This window comes from Acomys minous, assembly GCF_964271855.1.
Source record: "Acomys minous genome assembly, chromosome: 9".
Taxonomy (NCBI): domain Eukaryota; kingdom Metazoa; phylum Chordata; class Mammalia; order Rodentia; family Muridae; genus Acomys; species Acomys minous.
In genome coordinates, this window is record NC_140490.1 from 59398363 (window position 1) to 59413353 (window position 14991).

The 14991-nt window shown below is 45.1% G+C and overlaps 1 long non-coding RNA gene across 1 annotated transcript in view; it reads right to left on the minus strand.

The window, feature by feature from the left end:
* Positions 1-2334: 2334 nt before the first annotated feature.
* The window catches only part of LOC311604615, a 90966-nt gene continuing 78309 nt past the window's right edge, over positions 2335-14991 (minus strand). Inside the window, exon 3 of the long non-coding RNA XR_014781579.1 lies at positions 2335-2924. This is a non-coding gene — a long non-coding RNA (uncharacterized lncRNA). The remainder of the gene's footprint in view (positions 2925-14991) is intronic.

A 14991-nucleotide genomic window follows, 5' to 3' on the forward strand; every position in this document is an offset into this window, starting at 1 on the left:
CACACATTGGCTAACAACCGTGGATAATTCCGGTTCCGGAACATCTATCGCCCCCTTGCGGCCTCCACTAACACTGCATGTAGGTGGTGCACTTAACATGAGGCAAAAAAAAAAAAAAAAAAAAAAAAAATCACAAACACTTTTTCCCTCTACTTTCCAGATCTTGTTCTGAGTGGGTCCTGACATGGGGTTGGGGGATTGAGGTATTTCTTTTGTACACCTCCATATTTTCCAAACTTTATTCTTTAAACACTTCTGTTTATTGACGCAAGATTGCTAACAATTTGGATACACAACTGAATGAGTTCTGACAAACAGCGTTCCCCCCGGGTCACCTAACTAGAATCAAATCGCTTTGTGCAGCCATTCCTCTAGCCAGGCTCCCTCCGGGCTGCCACAGATCACTGTTTTAGTTTTTAAAATGCTAAGCATTCCAGTGCAGGCAGGTTCGAATGAGATCATCAAAAACAATCTTCAAGTTCAGTAAGTGTGGCTGAAAAATCCAGAGCGAGCTGTGTGTTGTGCTAAGGAAGGATTCAAAGACTCACTATTCCCCCATCAAATTCTCTCACTAATTTCCTTTACTGCTCTTGTGATTAAATATGTCTGTGGACAGTTCTGATGCCATTTCCAGATATGATTCCGGGAAGGAGAAGGATTAAAAGCCAGGCCCTGGGCAAGCGAGGAGGGGACCCTGACGCCCAGGGATTCCCTCAAGCTGTACCCGGCCCCAAGTTCTCCTCTGGTTCCCACCCCACCCCCCACCCCCGGCAGCTTCTGCTGCAGCTGGTAGGAGACAGTATTGAACTATTTGTGGAGTGCTCTGTGTATTAGGAACCTGTAACTCCCGCCAGCTATTTACAATAGACTGTGAGGTGCTGCGGACCATACTTGGCGGAATGAAGCCAACACTGTCCGGTGGGAATGGAGACAGCAGCCTGGAGGGCCCTTGGGAGAATAGAGAATTATGTGAATACTTAGCTACGCATCCCCTGCTAGGTCGCTCTGCTCACAAGCCCAGTGTCTGCAGTGAGCCCAGAGAGACAGAGAGAGTGAAGACGCCCAGTGAGAGCATTGATCCTCCAGTCTCTGAGCACAGAGCTGGACACTGGGGCTAACACTGGCCATGGTAAATTTGGCCTCCTGGACCACAGCTCTGAGGCTGTGGAGACAAGGAAACCCTAGGGAAGGCCTTTAGTCCTGGGCTGGCTGGACTGGCTGTCACCTCTCCTTTCTCATGTCCAGCCACAGGGGCTGTTGGCTGAAATAGAAGCAGCTGTTTTGTTAACCTTTGAGTATGTACCACACATCCTTCTGAGCTTACTTCCGCTTCCCTAATGTGAAAACAGCAATGCGTGCTTTGAAGCATGCACATGAGAGCGAAGGATTGTTACGTCTTCTTATCGCCCACTATTCCCCCCACTAACCCATAACTGGCCCCAGACCTTTACTCTGTGCACACAGTCCCAACACCCTTTGTACCTTGTCCTGACGTGAAAAGTAAATGGATCCCTAGGTAGTCACATGCAGAGATCAAAATGGAACCTCTATTTATCACCCACTCAACTCCAAATAAATCATAGGTCCAAAATTCTGTAAGACAATAGATCTATGTGAGCTCTAGGCCAGCCTAGTCTACAGAGCAAGTCCCAGGACAGCCAAGGCCACACAGAGAAACCCAATGTCCAAAAACCAAAACCCAAAAGACAAAAGAAAAAAATAAGAAAAGAAAGAAATGTAAACAGGCAACGGACACATGTTAAAGTTCTCAGCATTGCCATCATTTGGTACAGACAAAAACTGCAAGGAGACACTCTTATTGTAGCTAGAAAGACTATTACCAAAAGTTTTTTAAAATTAAGACACTAATGAGGATGAGGACAAGGGAGGCATTCCATACACTGTTGATGGCGACATAAACTTGTGCAGCCACCATGGAGAGAAGTATGGGCGCTCCTCAAAATGCTGAAAATAGGACTACCATAGGACCCAGCTATCCCACTCCTTGGTGTATATGGAAAGGAAGTGAAATTGATATGCTAAAGAGATACAGGCGTAGCCAGGTATATGGCAGAACTATTCACAGAAGTCAAGAGGTAAAAGCAGCCTAGTGATCACAAGCTGAGGAATGGATGAGTACAGTCTTCACACACACACACACACACACACACACACACACACACACATCACAAGCACATGCACACTCACAAGAGAATGCTATTCAGACACGAAGAAAAAAGAAACCTGGCCATTTGTAGAAAAATAGATGGAACTGGAGGACATTGTGTTAAATGAAGTAAGCCAGACACGGAAAGGCAGGCCTCATGTGTTCTTTTATAGGCTTTCATTTTTTACAACACCTACTTTATTTGGGGTCCCTTATATCTCTTTCTCCCTTCTCTACTCCAAATCTTTCTAACACCCCAGCACCACATGGGAAAGGAAGAAGGTTAGTGTGGATGAAGGGCGTAGTTCTCTCTGGGTGCTTCCTGCTGTTTAGGATCATACAGTTCTTTGGGGCGATATCAATCTCTGTCGTCAGTATATTCAGCCAGCAACAGCAAATATAGCAGCAGCCCTCTCTTCCTCCTCCAAGCCTTTTACTTTCAGCCCTTCCTCTTCTTCTTCTTCTTCTTCTTCCTCTTCTTCTTCTTCTTCTTCTTCTTCTTCTTCTTCTCCTTCTTCTCCTTCTTCTTCCTCTCCTCCTCCTCCTCCTCCTTCTTCTTTCTCTCTCTCTCTCTCTCTCTCTCTCTCTCTCTCTCTCTCTCTCTCTCTCTCTCTCTTTCTCTCTCCTCTCCTATTTTTCCCAACTATGAAAGACCACGCCTCCAAACAAGGCATTTTCCTGTTGAAAAAGATCATGTTCCCTCTCACAAGGCAGTTACCAGCTGTGGACAAAGTGGAACAGCCCCCATATTTCACACCTGGGATAAAAACAAAAACATGTTTACATAACATAATTGAGTTTTTAAAGAAACCAAGAGTTCCATAACATTCTTTCTCCTATGTAGAAACAAAGAAAAGAAAACTTGACGTGAAAGTAAAATACTGATTATAAGAAATAGAGAAGTTTGAATTTCACCATTACATGCTATCTGCATGTGAAAAATACTGTCACTGGGCCCCATTAATATGCACAAATCATATAAGTAAAAGAAAATAATTACAGATAGGAGTCTGCTGATAGGCTGGGTGCAGGGCCCAGCTTTCCTCTGCTTGCTTTTGTAGCTACTGCTACACAGTTTTAGAAGCAACCTGAAAGCCTGAGTCTGTCAGCAGCCAGATTCTTTGGGACAGAGACCAGATGGCTCTCCCATGTTTCACTAGCACCCAGTGCTGAGGCCCTAAGAGAGAGGAGGATGCTTCAGGGAACCTCTTCAGCCAAGCATCCCCTCCAGCCCTCATCCCATGGCTGGAGTGAGGGACCTTTGCTATGGCAACATCTGCTAGCTAAGCTGAATGCATCCCTACCAGCACCAAAGCCATCTCATTTGTTGTAAACACAATCTAGCTATGAGAACAACTATATTTTATAAAAATTTATACAAGTATGCTTTATGCTAAAGAAATTCAAAACACAAAAATGCTGCATTTATAATAATGGCTTGCGAAGCAATATCTTGACCCTTTGAGCATTCTTTACTGCGGAATTCTTTTGGCTTAAAAACCTGTCAGACGGATAAATAAAGAGAAAGACCTCATTTATTCCAGTGGAGTTTAAACCTCTCTGTGGAACAATGGGAATTCTCTGACAAGATGTCCCTGGAGTCACCCTATCCAGTCCCCAGCCGCTAGTTAAAAAATAACAATAAAAAATGAAAGAACAACAAAACCCCACTTCCTTGTGTCTGATGCCCATTCTGGGCTTCACACGCAAGGTGAGGTTTGGTGAAAAGGCTCTGTGACCACAGTAATTTTCACAAACTATGGACTAGTCTGTGCTGCGCAGCATTCACTATCATGACAAAGTACCCGAGATCAGGAACTGCAAAATTTAGTTGTTTGGCTCTGTTGTTTAAGGATCATGGTGACGTAGAACATCGAGGTAAGGAATGTGAAGAGCACAGTATCTCATCTTATGGTGGCCTGGAAGCACAGAGAAGGACAGAGAGAGAGTCCCAATCTCCTCTCCCAGGGCACACACCAAGTGATATAACATTTTCCCAGCAGGCCAATCTGCTAAAGGTTTTTACCACACCCCGTATCATTACCGGCTGAGGCCCAGGCATTAGTATGCTTCTCTGTGGGACACTGCAGATCCAAACTGAAGCACAACCTGACATTCTCTGCTCCCTGGATGAGAGTGTCAGAGAAACAGGAAATAGCCCTTATTGTGTAGTTATTTCCTTTCAATCGAAAATTTCCATCCAGATGAAGGTCACATACACCCAGGAAGCAAACACAACTCCCAAGTCTCAGAAGTTTCCTCAAATAAGACGCACTAGGTTTCCTCTCAAGGTTACTTAGGCAGTAGCATTGCTGGAGAGAGGGGATGTCTCCACCCAAGAGACCTGCAAATCTTGGCAGGAAGCTACCGGGTGCAACTTTGTGAGTTCTCACCATGCTGCCTGGGGTGGGCTTTGGAGTGATGTAGTTGCCTTTGAATTACCCACACTCCTGAGTGTGAACCCAGCGCACTCACAATTCACTCAGCTGGACGTCGGTGGGATCACGTCTTTGGTCTGTCCTCTGACTCTCTCTGGGATGGGTAGACAATTGTTCAAGTCTCCTTGGGAAAGCTTCACTATATCCCTGCCCAGGAGCCGAAAGAGAATTCGCATGCCCCACTCCCTGCCTACCCTCCCAGGCCACTGCAGGCCAGATTGGATCAGTCATGCTTTCCACATGTATCGAGCTAAGCCACTGAGCCTCAATAGTATGCACAATTAATGTAAGTGAATTAAAAAGAAAAGAATTACAAACAGAGAAATTCTGGCTTTCTGCATGTCTGGGGAGACCATGGAGGTAAATTAAGTACATGCACATTAAAAAAAAAAAAGAGCAACTTATCCATCAGAATTAAAGACGGGATTATTAAAAATACAACACAGTTTCACCAACATATCATGTTGGAATGGCAACCACAAAGTTTAACAATTCCAAAGGTATTATTTTTTTAAAGATACATTTAATGTAGTTTTAAAAGATTTATCCACTTATTTGTGTGTACGTTTGCACATGTGGGTGTGTGTGCATGTGTGCACACATCTGTGCCAAGGCCAGAGAAGGCATTGCATGGTTTATTCTCATACCCTTTCCTTTGAGGCAGAGCCTCTTTCTTTCTCTCTCAACCTGAGGCTCGTGTTTTCTCATCTCGGTTGGAAGTCAGCAAACTCTAGTAAGCCTACTGTTCCCTACCTCCTAAGCTAGGGCTTGAAATGTGCAACTTACTATGTGGTAATAAGATCCAAATTCTGGTCTTCATGATTGTGAGACACATACACACACGCGCACACACACACACATGCACACACAAAATTAAGTACAGAAGTCCATATGCTTATGCTTTAATAATTGGTGGGGACTTGTTGAAATTCAGACAAAGCATTAGCATTTATGGATAAAAATGGCAAAGATTGTAGTTGGGTTTTTGTTTTTGTTGTTGCTGTTTCTCTTAAGTATTTTAGCCATTTTACCTCTCCTGGTAGTATTTGTATCCTTACTTTGTTTAATAGGTTATGGTGATAATTGAGAATAGAGAGACAAATGTCAAATTATCTTCTGGCCAAATTATCAAAAAATTCAGAATTAGTAGAATTTTATTGTGTTCACACAGACCATGGGAAAAAGAAGAAGCATCAACACCTCCCCCCCCACACACACACACAATTAGAGTCTGTCAATATTAGTCAATTAGTATCATTTTGTTTCTTTGAATTCATGTGCTCCTTCTAACAGTCAGTGAGTACCTGTCACCAGGTCATTCCTCTAGGATGATCAGATCGGGCTAGGGACATGTATAGCTCAGGGGTAAAGTGTTTGCCTTGCTATGCCAGGAACAACTGGTCAACCCCGCCTGTTGGGGAGGTGGGGCGGGAAGAGGAGGTTCAGAGTGGTGGATCAGGAATTGCCCCAAAGAACAAAACAGGGACTGAAACACTCAGGATTCCAGACAAGCTCAGGGTGCTACTCCCTGCCAACATGACTTTCCCAGTTACTAGGAGGATAGTGGACACACACTCTTCTGCCTGAATCAAAGAATGGTATTGCCTCTATGTTATGAGTTGAGGTAGCACAAGAAATGGATATAGAAAAAAAATCCAGTGTTTTACCATTCCCTCAGGAGTATCTGTCTGGATGAAAATGAATCTTGGAACCGGGACTCAAAAGAGATAGGATTTTCATCACTGTCCAACCTCCTTTTGAACGTCTTTTGTGTCAACCCATATTTTCCCTGTTTCAAGCATCACCAGGACATTTCTAAAGAATTCCCTGCACTGAAGAACTAACAGTCATTATCCTAACAGCATGCAACCCACCAAATAACTCTATAGAATTTTCTGTCACTAAGGGAATTTCTTAAAGCACATTATTTCAAGTTAGACACAGCAGGGGTAGAGCTACATAACTCTTTTTCACCTGTGGTGACATTAATGCTCATGGTAATTGGATTTTGACAGAACAGCTCCTACTTTCCATGGCCCCTGAGGGCTTTACCTCACATGTAAAGTCACCTTCCATATTGGTGTTAATGGTGTTGGCATGTGTGCTACTGTGAACTGTGGAGAATCCAAGAGAAAGCAGCTATGTTCTCTGACCAGTCAGAAAAGGAACTCCCAGTGAACCCTGTGCTGTGGAATCCCAAGTACTCACACCCGTCCCAGGACTCCTCATAGCTAACTTCCCAATGGGCAAGAGTTGGGCCAGAAAGCCTGTGTGTTTCAACCCAAGATTGGCCTGAGGTGTAGCCTAGTGGTAGGGATCTTGCCAAGCAGCGCAAGGCTCTGGGTCCTAGCCCCAGAATCAAAACAAAATCCACGAGGAATGTACAAAGATATTCGTCCTTCCCACAAACATGGGTGACTGCGTCTTCCTTGTCCAGCACAAGATAAGGTCCTAGGAAGTAAATCACTGTCTACCCTCGCACTTAACTCTTGTCCCTGACTTACAAAGAGTCACCAGCAATTCTTCTCCAGCAAGACCCAAGACTTAAGCATATTCTGCAACAGCCGGTCTGGACACACACACACACACGCGCGCGCGCGCACGCACGCACGCACGCACGCACGCACACGCACGCGCACATGTACACACAGCACAGCCTTTCCAAATCCCACACTTTGTGCTATGTGTTCCATTTGCTTCAGCATTTGTCACCTTAAATATGTTCCTGCTTATTGATGTCCAACCCTCAGCTGAAGCAGGAGGGCCTAACATACCTTTTATTGATGCATCGCATACCTAGAACTACATTTGCCAAATAGAAGTTCACTGAACAGTGAACATTTGTGCCATTAATTTCAGACACATTTTGCTTCTACATTTAAAAAATAAAATGCTCAGATATTTGCATAGAGTCACCTTAATATCCAATTTTCTTACTCAGAACCTTATCAAGAGGTTCTATTTAGAATAAAAGAAAAACAGCAGGAAGTGGAGAGGCTGGTCCTTCTAGAAAGAAATTGAAAAAAAAAATCTCGCTAATGAAATGTTGAAACTGCTCTGCAGGGCCAGCTCTTACTTTTCAAAGCAAAGTTCTCCTTCCTCACTACCCAGGGCTTGAGACCCTCTTTTGACTTTGGAAACTGCCCCAGAGAAGCAGTGTCATGTAGTAAGCATCATGTAATCTCCAAAAACTGGCATCTCTTGGGGGGGCAGGACATTTAACAACTTTGGGGGCCTTATATATATTTAAGAGGATGCCTGGTCAGTAGTACTTTATCAGATGTAACAGGCTCACTGACATAGTGGACATAACTCACAAACACTGACATAGTAGATATACCCCACAAACACTTACGTAGTGGGCATAGCCCACAAACACTTATAAATGGGCATACTCCACACACACTAACATAGTGGGCATACCCCACAAACACTGACATAATGGGCATACAACACAAATATTGACATAGTAGGCATACCCTCAAAACACTGACATAGTGGGTATACCCCACAAACACTGACATAGTGGACAACCTCACAAACTGTTCTCAGAGGAGAATCTTCCAGAACCCAACACCAACATCCAGTTTTAAAAACAAAACAAAATAAGTGAAATAAGTCAGGTATATAAAGACAAATATGTCCTCAGTTACATGTGGGATCTGAAAGATTAATTTCAAGAAAATAGAATGGGACAGCAGTGACTAATACCTGGTGAGTGTGTTGGGGGGAAGGGAAGAGGGTAGACAAGAGAAACACCTAGGTGGAAGAGTAACCAGGGCTCTAGAACTCAGTTGGAACCGTGGTTGACAATAATTAACTAGAGTATTTCAAAACAGCTGGTAGCCAGAGAGGGGCTTACATTTAAGACTAATGACTAGAGTTCCATACCAAGGGCCCAGAGAGAGAGACAAAGAGAGAGAGAGAGAGAGAGAGAGAGAGAGAGAGAGACAGTTAGTTCAGCAGTTTGTCCTGAGATTTTTACTTATGTATTTCCTGTGTGTGGTTGGGTGGGAGGCCAGGGTGTACACTTGAAGGTCAGAGGACAAAGTGTAGAGGTCAGAGGACAAAGTGTAGAGGTCAGTTCTTTCCTTCCACTCTGTGGGTCCTGGTGATCCACCTCAGGTCCTCAGGCTGCCAGCAGACACCTTCACCTTACATCTTACAGGCTCTGATTGGATTTTGAATGTCTCTCCCCTAAACCCCCCCCCCGCCCACCACACACACACAAAAAAATAACAAACTATGTCTTCAGTAGGCACACTGTTATCTAAAACTCCCTCTGCCTCTTCTTCCCTGTCTTCTCCCAGCAAAGTGGGGAGTATGATTGCTGTGTGTCCTGGGCCCCCCTCCACTTAAAGATTTTCAGTGGAAACTTTTAGGGAATGACCCCTTTGCTCTCTTTCCTGCCTGACAGAACTATCCTATCTGCCAGAATGTTCTCTTTGCTCTCCTGGCCAGAGGGCAGGGAGTGAAGGCTAATGCTTCTCAAACCTTCTGCATCCCTTCCCTACTCAGGCAATTTTGGAGGCTGGATGCCTCTGACCGAAGGCCCCAGCAACTTCATGAGTGGTCCATTCTGTGGTCAAGGAGGCTACAAAAAGCTCACATCGTGGATGCAGGATGGTGACCAGGACTGCCTTCAAAGAAGGTCATGCTGTCTCTGCTTCTTCCAGACACAGGGAGGAGGGCTCTTCCTGGAGAACAAGCCAGCCCTTCCAGAAGGCATTGCTCTGTGAGCTACAGCGCTGCTACATCTTTTGCTGGCAACCGGTAGACTTTCTGTGGGCCAGAATGGATCTCTGTGTTCTGAATTCTGGAGTGACCAGCTTCAACTTCCGGTCACAGAGAGTGATGGCCAAACTTCTGTCCTCCCTGCCAGGCCAGCTGCTTATGCGGTCACTGAGAGGAGAGCCGCTGCAGCAGAGTCACCACTTGGAAACTGTCCAGACTCAGACTTAGCGGGTCAGAAAGTCCAGCAAGCCCTGCAGGGGATTCCTGTGCACACTAATGGCTGGGGAAACATGCTGACATAGCCTGGCACCTAGGACAAGAACTGAACTTAGAGGGTTGGTACCTCCACCCTACAATGTGCTGGATCCCTGATTACTAGCATGTGTGGTTGGAGAGGCAGCTGGGACGGGTCAAAGTCCCCAGGGGATGGTCAACAAAGTTGAATAAACATCACATGCTGCAGACCAGAGATAGGTCAAGGTAAGATGGGTCATGTGACAGAGATCAAAGGGCAGTGACCCCTTGGAGATTATGAACAGAGCTGCAGATAGATCTGAGCCACCGGTAGCTTAGGCAGTACACAGTGTCTCTTCCACCTCTTGGGTCCTCAGCCAGGACAGGTAGAGACTGCCAAAAAATTTCATGACGGAAAAGCATGGCTGCAACTGTCTGTGACTTCCCTCTTGTGGAAATGGAAACGACTCCCTGTCCTGTGGCCACTGCAGTGGTTTGTGGGAGTAAAGGCTGAGAGAGGACGGCTGCCAGAATTCTTCAAGTTGGGATGGCAGATCACCAGGACGTTCATTTCAGCAGACAACTGTGCCGTGATAACTGGCACCCGCGACAGTTGCCATGAGATGAAACATACAAAGAAGGAGACATGCTAGGAGTGCCCTTGTTGGTTAGCGTAGTGCAGAGACAACCAGCTGATTCAGCATATATTTAAGCTACAAACCAACCCCTTCCGCATCTGAGACAACTGTGCTCCATGGTGGGGCCTGACAGCCCTCACCTTCAGGGCATCCCTATGTTCTGGGCACTATTGTCAGTTCTTCATGCATGCTTCCTACTTGGTTCTCACAGCAGCATAGTGGCAAAGGGACCCATTCAACCTCACAGATGAGGAAACTGAGGCATGGTCAGAGCACATGAATGGGCATAACTGCCCTTCTGCTCTCTGTGCCTCCACAGTCACAACCCTGCTCTGCCTCTCACATGGTGACCCCTGGGAAGCTGTTGTTTATCTTGGAGAATCGGCGAGCTCTTCAGAATAGTTCCACAGTCACGAGACCTGGTCACGGACAGATCCACTCAATACTTCTCTTACCTCAGGTAGCCAGCAGCCTAGAGACCAAAATGACCCCAGGAATGGTGTCACTGGAGTTCCAGGAATGTGCTCTCCTGCTGCAGAGATGACAGGTGGCCTTTGTTAAGCATTTTTTGGCACTTATTTCCCATATGCTGTCACAGAAGTGGCTCCAGCGTCTTGCGCCAGAGACAGCAGTGACTTCTGTCAGTTCTAGTAAGCCTCAGGGGATTGGTTTACTCCTGAGCAGCAAACACAGAGGTCAGCAGGTCAGGCAGAAGCCCCTTCCAGAAGAGCATTTCTGGACATGGTTACTGGTCCCTGGATGTTGCAGGTGCCGTTTCCCAATGACGCACTCAGACCTTGGCTCCTACAGTACCCAGCACTCTCTGTATCCATGATGCTCTGTGAACAGGTTCTATAGCCACAAAATCAACCACCCACCAGCCACCTAATTCCAGTTGCCAGGTTAGAGTAGGAATGGCGTTACAAGTTAGTCTCTTTCAGGACGCCATAGATGTGGACAGAGGGTTCTTTTGTCAATAATATAGTATAACAGTGATTTATACTATTTTAGGAAACTAAGTCATATGAAGATGAGTTAAAATATTCAGAAGGATGGGCTAGAGAGATGGCTCAGAGGTTAAGAGCACTGGCTGCTCCTCCAAAGGTCCTGAGTTCAATTCCCAGCAACCACATGATGGTGCACAACCATCTATAAGTGATCTGGTTCCATCTTCTGTTCTGCAGGTGGAGCACTGCATACATAATAAATAAAAAATTAAAAAAAATATTCAGAAGGATGTGCATGGGCCACAGGAAAATGCTTTGCTATTTATAAAGATTGTTTACTTATGTATTTATTCATCTATTTGTGTGCGCATGCGCGCGCGCGTGTGTGTGTGTGTGTGTGTGTGTGTGTGTGTGTGTGTGTGTGTGTGTGTGCAGGGACTAGAGAGGATGACTTTGGGCACCTAATCCTCTTGACACAAGGTCTTGCACTGAACTTGAGGCTTGCTGGGGCAGCTAGCTCCTAGGACCTACCTTTGTCCACTACCAACACTGGTGTTACAGGAATGCACTACTGTACACAGTTTGTTGTTGTTGTTGTTGTTGTTGTTGTCGTCGTCGTCGTCGTCGTCGTCGTCGTCGTCGTTTTGCATGGGTCCTCGGGATTTGAGCTCAGATCCTCACATTTACACAGCATGTGCTCTTACCCACCAAGCCGTCTCTTCAACCAACCCTGTCTTATAAAAGACTTGGCAATCCATGAGTTTTGGTGCCCACTGGGCATCCTGAAGCCAACGCCTTGAGGACGCTGAGGGACAAGTACGGATACTATTGCTTTTACAGGGCTGACTGGAAAAAGTAATTGGAGTATCCCATGGACAATAAACACTCAAAAAGCTCAGTTAAGAGGTGATAAGGCAGCTGGGTGGTGGTGGCGCACGCCTTTAATCCCAGCACTCAGGAGGCAGAGGCAGGCAAAGCGCTGTGAGTTCAAGGCCAGCCTGGTCTATAAAGTTAATCCAGGACAGCCAAAACAGAGAGACCCCAGGAAAAAAAAAGTGATAAAGCCATTTCAACATGGTGGAGACCATCTGATCAGAGATAGGCTGGTCATTGCAGTGCTGTGCTCCACAGGGCTGATTGGAAACTCACATTTGGTTTTTTTTGTTGTTGTTGTTGTTTTTGTCTTTGTTTCTTTAGATTTACTTTCAGACATTTAGATTGATCACAAATCTCCTTTGTAAGTTAAATCTTGGCAACGACCCCTTTTATTGATTTCATTTTTTGTTATAATATTTCAACTTACCAAAATCAACCTTATTAAGGGGAATAATGCTTTAAAAAATAGCAGCCTAATAACCCACTTAGCAAAAATAACTCAATTAAAATGTGCTAAAGGTCTGGAGAATATTTCTTAGAAGGAGACATACTACACATAGGCAACAGGCATATAACGGCCACTATTACTGCCCATCAGGATGGTGCAAATCAGATTTCATGGAGAACAGCTACTATAAAACCAATAAGTAACCTCAGCCACCAGAATAGGAGAAGGAGGGACCCTAATTGCCTGTTAACAGGGATGATGTAAATTACTGTGGCTATTGTGGGGAACACAACAGGAGGTCCCCAAAACAGTAAAACCACTGTACATCCAGCCACCCCACCACTGGGTGTGCACCAAAAGGAAGAGATGGGGAGGGTAGTGAGGCAGGAGGATGATGGAGTTAGGCAGTGACACACTGTTATTGGCAGGACGGCTTATGCTCTGGTGTTCAGTAACACAGGAGGGGCAAACTAATTACCAATAATAGCATATGTCTCCAAATAGAAGATGGGGATTTGAATATGATCACCTAAGGAAGTGATCAAAACTGTCAGTTAACCTTAATTGCTCTACCCATATACCCACGGATCAAAACATTACATTGCACCTCACAAATACTTAGAGACGTATTCCAAGTGAAATATGTGTTTTTTAAATTTACATTATACTTGTCCCTTAAGCATATTCTGTGGACGTATCGGTTGGGTGAAACCTCAAGGTACAGTTACCTTATCTAAAACATTGAGTAATGAGACCTCATTTACCAAACTATCCTGTACAAAAAGGACGCCGAGTCATTTCTCATGCAAAGTTTTAATAAACTCTATAGCTCAGTACCGTTTGCTCTTGAAGCCAGATTTTTAATTCCATAGACTATGATGGATAGCACACGGGTTAGAGCACTCAGGCATCAGTCATGTGCTGCAGACCTCAGGCAAACTCACTCCCTTAGTCTTGAGTCCCTTTCACTGTGAAATATGGAGACAGGCGGGGAAAAGCACAGTGAAGGGCATATTATAAACACACAATAAATGGTAGCTGTCATTATTTTTACTTCAATTTTATTTCTCTGTGAATTAGAAATGTGCCGGGGAAAGGATTGGGAATTTTCCTCAGACCAACCACATCCCCAAAACTCTCTGTATTTCATGGCTATTTAGGACCAATGTAGAATAAGGAAGTCAAGGAAATACCCTAGACATTTTACTGGCATCCAAATCCTTGGTTAAATACCGTTGGGCTTGGATGTAAAATGTCCCTGAAAAGCCCAACGTTTCCTGAGAATAAAATGTTGCAAGGGCTTGCTCACTTGAAATGTGTTTAAAGTGGCTTGAAAAAAAAAAGACACAAAAACCAAAGTCTTTTTAAAAAGTAATTGTGCGATATTCATCCCTCTCAACTGCAGACTTCTAAGTCTCAGGGTAGCTGGTAGAGTCACCACCTTCCATGGCAGCCTGGGAAGGAAAGACTCACAGCTGTTCTCAATCCATTGTGGTCTGCCCTAACAGAGCCCCACAAGCCAAGAACAGTGATGTTTTTCTTGTAGTTCTGGTGGCCAGAACTCGTATGGGACTTCTTGTCTGTCATGACATGGTAGACAGAGGCCATCCCTTGAGAAGGCACAGCCAGAGAGGTCAGAGCTGAAACCTAGTGCCCCTTCATAAACATCATTGGCCCACTGCGGTGGGTGGAACTCCCATGGCTTAGCAGTTTCTTAGTTGGAGTTTCTGTTGTTGTAATGAAGTGCCACCATGTAACTAACCACGGGGTTTCCACCTGTGCCCCATACGCTTTGGCTTGTTACTTGACTAGCTCATAACTTATTTTATCCATTTATTCTATTCTATTTTATGTGAGCCATATGGCTGGCTACCTCTCCTCAGTTTCATGTGTCTGCCTGCCTCAGAATCTGGGGTGAATCTCCTGTCTCTGGCTCTCTCCCAGAGTTCATCTCTCTCTGCTGGAACTCCCACCTCCTATTTGCTGCTTCAGCTAATAGGCCATCAGCTTTTTATTGACAGGTGATGCTTCTGTACAGTATACAAGAGAGCCTATCTACACCATGACCAAACAACTTGGGGAGGAAAGAGTTTATTCAGGTTACACTTCCATATCAGTCCATCACTGAGGGAAATCAGGACAGGCACTTGAACAGGACAGGAACCTGGGGTGATGCAGAGGCCATGAAGAGATGCTGCTTATGGGCTTGCTCATCACAGCTTGCTCGGTCTGTTTTCTTATAGAACACAAGACCACCTGCTCAGGGGCGGCACCACCCACAATGGGTTTAGCACCCCCATTACCACCTCCATAAGCAATAACTGAGAAAATTGCCTATAGCTAGATCTTACCGAAGTATGTTTGCAGTTGAGTTTACCTCCTTTCAGATACTCTAGCTGTGTCATTGACAAAAGTAGCCTTCACAGTTATCCTCTGTAATAGTCACTTTTCTTGTTACTATGACTACCTGACACAGCAATGGAAGGAAAGGAGGGAGAGAGGGAGGGAG